The sequence below is a fragment of the Oncorhynchus clarkii genome, chromosome 19 (assembly GCF_045791955.1).
Source record: "Oncorhynchus clarkii lewisi isolate Uvic-CL-2024 chromosome 19, UVic_Ocla_1.0, whole genome shotgun sequence".
In the NCBI taxonomy this organism is placed as follows: Eukaryota; Metazoa; Chordata; class Actinopteri; order Salmoniformes; family Salmonidae; genus Oncorhynchus; species Oncorhynchus clarkii.
The window spans coordinates 18,085,887-18,092,379 of NC_092165.1; the positions used below are offsets into that span (position 1 = coordinate 18,085,887).

Sequence of the window (6,493 nt, forward strand, 5' to 3'; positions counted from 1 at the left end):
AGCCGCGCCGTACAAAACTGGCGATAGATTTTCGAGCTAAAGGATAGCTGATGACCACAAACCGTGGTTAGCTGAATACTAACAATTAGCCAGTAAAGAAGCTAACTAGCTTCTGGCTAGCTTCTGATTAGCTTCTGGCTAGCTTCTAGTTAGCTTCTATGGAGGATTACAGATTTGAGGTAAATAATACTTTCTTTTTTTATGAATTGGTGAGGCGGGTTGCAGGAGAGTGTTTTCAAGATGAGTTTATGGAAAATAAAAAAATATATATAAAAAGGTATGCGAAGAAAGTTGTAAATATAAATATATACAGGACACGACAAGATGAGGACAAAACACGTTTGACTGCTATGCCATCTGGGTGACAATCTGACATGACAACCACACCTCCAACCACTGGTCATCAGTTCAACTCTGAAGATAGATGAGGGGCAATCAATTCACATATGGTATCCAGGGCACAGCTGGGAGCTGAGGGGGGTCTATAACAGGTGGCAACAATGAGAGACGTATTTCTGGAGAGATTCTTTTTTTTAATTAGAAGCTCGAACTCTTTGGGCATAGACCTGGAAATTATGAAAGAACTTTGCAAGCTATCTCTGCAGTAGATGGCAACTCCTCCCCCTTTGGCAGTTCTATCTTGGCGGAAAATGTTGTAGATGCGGATGGAAGGGTGGCCTTCCTAAGCCAGGATTCAGACACGGCAAGGACATCAGGGTTGGCGGAATGTGCTAAAGCAGTGAGTAAAACAAACTTAGGGAGGAGGCTTCTGATGTTAACATGCATGAAACCAAGGCTTTTTCGGTTACAGAAGTCAACAAATGAGAGTGCCTGGGGACACACAGGGCCTGGGTTAACCTCCACATCACCCGAGGAACAGAGGAGGAGTAGGATGAAGGTACGGCTAAAGGCTATCACAACTGGTTGACTAGTGCGTTGGGGGCAGAAAATAAAAGGAGCAGATTTCTGGGCATGGTAGAATAGATTCAGGGCATAATGTACAGACGGGTATGGTGGGGTGCAGGTACAGTGGAGTTAAACCCAGGCATTTTGTGAAGATAAGAGAGGTTGCATCTCTGGACGTATTAGATATGCTGGGTGAGGACACCACATGTGTGGGAGGTGGGACAAAGGAGGTATCTGAGGCATGTTGAATGGGACTAGGGGTCCGCAGGAAACTAAAAAACATGATAACTATCCTAAACAACAATATACAAGGCATATTGACATTTGAGAGAGACATAAAGTGAGGCATAAAGCAATCACAGGTGTTGATTGGGAGAGCTAGCCAAGACAACAACGGGTAAGACAACAGCAGCTAATCAGCTAAGACAACAACAACAGGTAAAATGGGGATGAATGGGCAGAGAGGGTCAGTTAACTACACACAGGGCCTGAGATCGAGGCTGGGGCCGAACGATAAACACAAAATTAACAAAATAGAGTACCGTGATTAATGAACACTTCAGCAGGCATCAGCTATGTAGCCAAGTGATCATGGGGTCCAGTGAACAGCAATAGATGAAACAGGGAAGCAGGGTAGTCTTTACTACCTAGCAAGCGGGAGACACAGCGTTTAAAGTTAGCGGGGCTAGTAGAAGCGCCTGCTCAGACGTCCGGCAAAGGCCGGTTGGGGGCACAGCAGATGGAGTTACGTCGGCAGACCAGTCGTGGTGGAATGTCGTGTCGACAAAAGGATCCAGGCCAGTTGGCAAAAGAGGTATTGTGGTTGTAGTAATTTCGTTTGCTAGCTGGGAGATGTGCCTGGCTCACCGCTAACTAGTGCTAGCTTCAGGGCAGGGGAGTCAGCCACTATAGCCACTCGGTAGTTGCTAGCTAGCAGTGATGATCCAATGCAAAGGTCCAGAGCTTACGGCAAGGATCTGGCGGAGTAGTGGAATTCTAGCCGTGTTGGGGAAGAGTCCGGGAGGCATCAGCTGTGTAGCTGAGTGATCACTGAGCGGGCCGGGAGGTGGGCCTGGCTCATACCTAGCTTCAGTGGCAACTAGCTAGCTGTGATGATCAGGAGTCATGGTCGAGGGCTTACAGCAGGAATCCGGCATTGTAGTGAAGAAAACAGTCCAATACTGGCAGGCTGGCAAGTGTTATCCAGGCTAAAAGCGGCTGGAGTCTGTGCCGAAGGTAAAGGCCGCTAGCAGTCGCTGACAATGACTAAATAGCTGGATAGCTTCTGATGGAGATTCTGGCTAAAAGGTCTAAAAATAGCAGATCCGTATCAAATTGGGTGAGGCAGGTTAACGGAAGGCATATTTAATTTAAAAATGTAAAATAAATTGAAATATATACAAAAAAAGACAAACAATTGGTACCAATTAGTTGATATTCAGACTTAACTTATGCAGGTGCATAACGGGCTTTGCAGGTGTGGCTCCCTTCCGCACACTGAATATATGTGATTAAACTGCTGAAAACCTTCCCACTTACTGGCCAACAGATTTTCTCAAGTAGTTTCATTCAATAGGGTTTTCAGTATATTTATCAAAAGCCGTACCTTTAATTGGAATTGTCTTGACATCTTTGAAAAAGGTGCATTCGAAAAGTATTCAGACCCCTTCCCTTTTTATACATTTTGTTACGTTACAGCCTTATGCTAAAATTGATTACATTTTTTGTTTTCCTCATTAATATACACACAATTTCCCAATAATAACAAAGAGAAAACAGGTTTTTAGAAATGTTTGCAAATTTATAAAAAATAAAAAAACTTCAGACCCTTTTTTTAGACTTGAAATTGAGCTCAGGTGCATCCTCTTTCCATTGATCATCCTTGAGATGTTTCTACAACTTGATTGGGGACCACCTTTGGTCAATTCAATTGATTGGAAAGGCACACACCTGAATCAAGTCCCACAGTTGACAGTGCATGTCAGAGCAAAAACCAAGCCATGAAGTCGAAGGAATTGTCCACAGAGCTCCGAGCCCGGATTGTGTCGAGGCATAGATCTGGGGAAGGGTAGTAAAAACATTTCTGCAGCATTGAAGGTCCCAAAGAACACATTGGCCTCCGTCATTCTTAAAGGGAAAAAGTTTGGAAACACCAAAACTGTTCCTAAATTTGGCCAGCCTGCCAAACTGAGCAATTGGGGGAGAAGGGTATTTGTCAGGGAGGTGACCAAGAACCCGATGGTCACTCTGACAGAGCTCTAAAGTTCCACTATGGAAACGGGAGAACCTTCCAGAAGGACAACCATCTCTGCAGCACTCCACCAATCAGGCCTTTATGATAGAGTGGCCAGATGGATGTCACTCCTCAGTAAAAGGCACATGACCGCCCGCTTGGTTTGCCAAAAGGCACCTAAAGGTCTTTCAGACCATGAGAAACAAGATTCTCTGGTCTGATGAAACCAAGATTGAACTCTTTGGCGCTGAATGCCAAGCGTCATGTCTGGAGGAAACTTGGCACCATCTCTATGGTGGAACAAGGTGATGGCAGCATTACATTTGCAAAAATTTAAAACATTGTTTTTGCTTTGTCATTATGTGGTATTATATATGGATTGATGAGTGGGAAAAAACTATTTTATACATTTTAGAATAAGTCTATAACGCAACAAAATGTGGAAGAAGTCAAGTTGGTCTGAATAATTTCCGAATTCACTTTACTAGAATATATATCGAGAGAATGGGTTCAGAATAGGGATCAATGAAAGACACCCATCTACATACATGCATATTCATTTCCTTTTCAACACCAGAGTATTTTTTTATCTACTAATTGATCTTTAATATTACTTTTAGTTAGTTCTGTAATCAAAGATAATAGTTTCAGTATAGTTTTAATTGTTCAAATGTTTTTTGTTTTTTTATTTCAGTTTACCAAATAGTTTCTCAAATGTTTGTTTTTATTTTAGTTTCAAGTTTTTGTTTGCTATAATAACCTTGGTGATGTGACCATGTAATTAATATTCAGCTTGCACTGATGCAACAAATTAAAACATTTACCTGCACAGCCAATTCAAAAGGTCGCAATCAAAGTCATTATATACCTGAGTGTATATGTTGGGATGATGTGCATTCAGATGTCGCTTGAGGTTGTTTTCATTGATGAAATTAACACTGCATGGAGGAAAGCTGAAAATCATGAATATGCTAATTTTATTTATGGGAATAAATCATGGTTAACACTCTCATACCCACATGTAAACATACTATAGTAATATTACACTCAACTGATATGCTACTATTTAATTTGCATATATTCTGTCCATTCCCTTCTCCCATATCCCAATTTCTGCCACCAATGAGTCATAAACCTACATGCCAAGTATATAGCAATATTGTGTTCTCTATAGCTTATCCACCAAGAGCTCTGACCTGCCTCACTGTGACCCTGAACCCTGGACCAGATTCTCCTCGCTGCCGGAGTTCTCAGTTAAACCTCCAAGCCAATTTAAATATCTCAAATCTCTTCCACCCCTCACATTCTCTGCCTCATCCAGCTGAAATGGAAGGCACAAAGAGAGTACATAAGGTACAGCACTGAGGAAACAAAAATAGAAGAACCAGCAACAACCCCAAATAAGAACATTACTGGCTTTAGAAAAAGAAAACCACTGGGTAAGATTTTTATCAATAACTAAACACAGATCCAAACCCCAAAACCTTCTGGCAAAAAGTTAACATGTTAAACGGCAACACATACCACTCAAAAGTAACAGTGCTGATACACAATGGGAAGTGCATTTTATTCTCCAAGACAAGAAAGACAAACAAAACCGTTGACCTCACTCTCTATGGGCAGACACTTGAGACCACTCCCATAGCAAAGTTCCTGGATGTCACACAGAACTGGCAGGGCTGTTCTGGGGTGGAAGTTTGTCATCAGGACGGCTGAAAATCCATCTTTGAAACCGATGATTCAAGAGGAACGACAAAACCCTCCCAGAGTTTTATCACGCACCCCACTCTCTGTGCTTTAATTATTATAATTTTTTTTCTGAGCATAACATTTTACGTGGCTTTAACCAACTTTTAACAAGTTAATTAACACATTATCACGTTATTACCATGTCATAACCTTTCCCACTTTTAAATTGCTGCTTATACTCTCGCTGGTATTTTTACCCACTTATAGAGGACCACAAAGGCTGCCAGATTCCCTGCATGCTAAAGAGCATGTTTCCATCCCCTAATATTATGAACAATTATATAACGATATTAAACCTCTCCCCCAACCCAAACGCTTACCATAAACTGGGTCCGTTTACTGTTCCCTACCCTCCAAACCCTTAACCTAAACTGGGTTCGTATTCCCTATTTTTTTCTTTAGGCTACATTTAATTATCCAATAAAGTTTGTTTTCACTAAAATCAAGTTGCAGAAGACAAAAGGAGAACTCCAACCCCCATCCCCTTTGTCCCTTGCCAAACCTCATCCTTGACAGGGCAGACACACTGTGAAGAGGGGTAGAAAATGGCAGGAAGCCCTGAGCTATCCCTGCAAGGCCCAAGTCCCTTTACTTACTTACAGCTTATAGAAACGAGCAGAAGCTCTGAACTATCTGTTCAGACCCCAGTCATACTTACATGTTATGGATGATCTTCTCTTTTAGTATTTGTCCAGTAGGTTTCCCCAAGGAGAAAGCCCCCACTTATATGTCAAAGATAATAAAACAAAAACACTGTAATGAACTAGAATACCCCACAGTCACTCCCTGACCTACTACACCATAGAGAAAAAAAGGCTCTCTATGGTCAGGGCGTGACAGAACCCAGCTGGGTTGGGCACCGGTGCAGAGGAAGGCTCCGGCCTTGGAGAGGGACTGAATGCCATGCCTGGACTGGGAACCGGCGCAAAGGAGGGCTCCGGCCATGGAGCTGGACTGGACGCCGTGCTTGGACTGGCCACCGGCACAGAGGAAGGCTCCTGCCCTGGAGCTGGACTGGACGCCATACCTGGACGCTCCGGACTGTCGACGGTCGCTGGAGATTCCAGACCGTCGCCGGAGGTTCCGGACCGTAGCTGTAGGTTCCGGACCGTCGACCGTTGCTGGAGGTTCCGGACCTTCGCTGGAGGTTCCGGACCGTGGACCTTCGCTGGAGGTTCCGGACCGTGGACCGTCGCTGGAGGTTCCGGACTGTGGACCGTCGAAGGAGATTCCGGACTGGAAGCCGTCGCCGGAAGCTCTGGACTGGAAGCCGTCGCCGGAAGCTCTGGACTGGGAACCAGCGCGGAAGTTCTGGACTGGAAGCCGTCGCCGGAAGCTCTGGACTGGAAGCCATCGCCGGAGGTTCCGGACTGGAAGCCGTCGCCGGAAGCTCTGGACTGGAAGCCGTCACCGGAAGCTCTGGACTGGGAACCGTCGCCGGAAGTTCCGGACTGGGAACCGTCGCCGGAAGTTCTGGACTGGAAGCCGTCGCCGGAAGCTCTGGACTGGGAACCGTCGCCGGAAGTTCTGGACTGTAAATATGCACTGGAGGCCTAGTGGTTGGAGCCGGCACAGGTGGCACCGGACTGGTGACACGCACTTCAA

General features: G+C 44.6%; 1 non-coding gene across 1 annotated transcript; it reads left to right on the forward strand.

Annotated features, from left to right (window-relative positions):
* The first annotated feature begins 5,553 nt into the window (after window positions 1–5,553).
* Window positions 5,554–5,609, forward strand: LOC139375559 (U7 small nuclear RNA). The gene has a single exon (XR_011627812.1). It is a non-coding gene; the product is annotated as a U7 small nuclear RNA (small nuclear RNA).
* The last annotated feature ends 884 nt before the right edge of the window (window positions 5,610–6,493 follow it).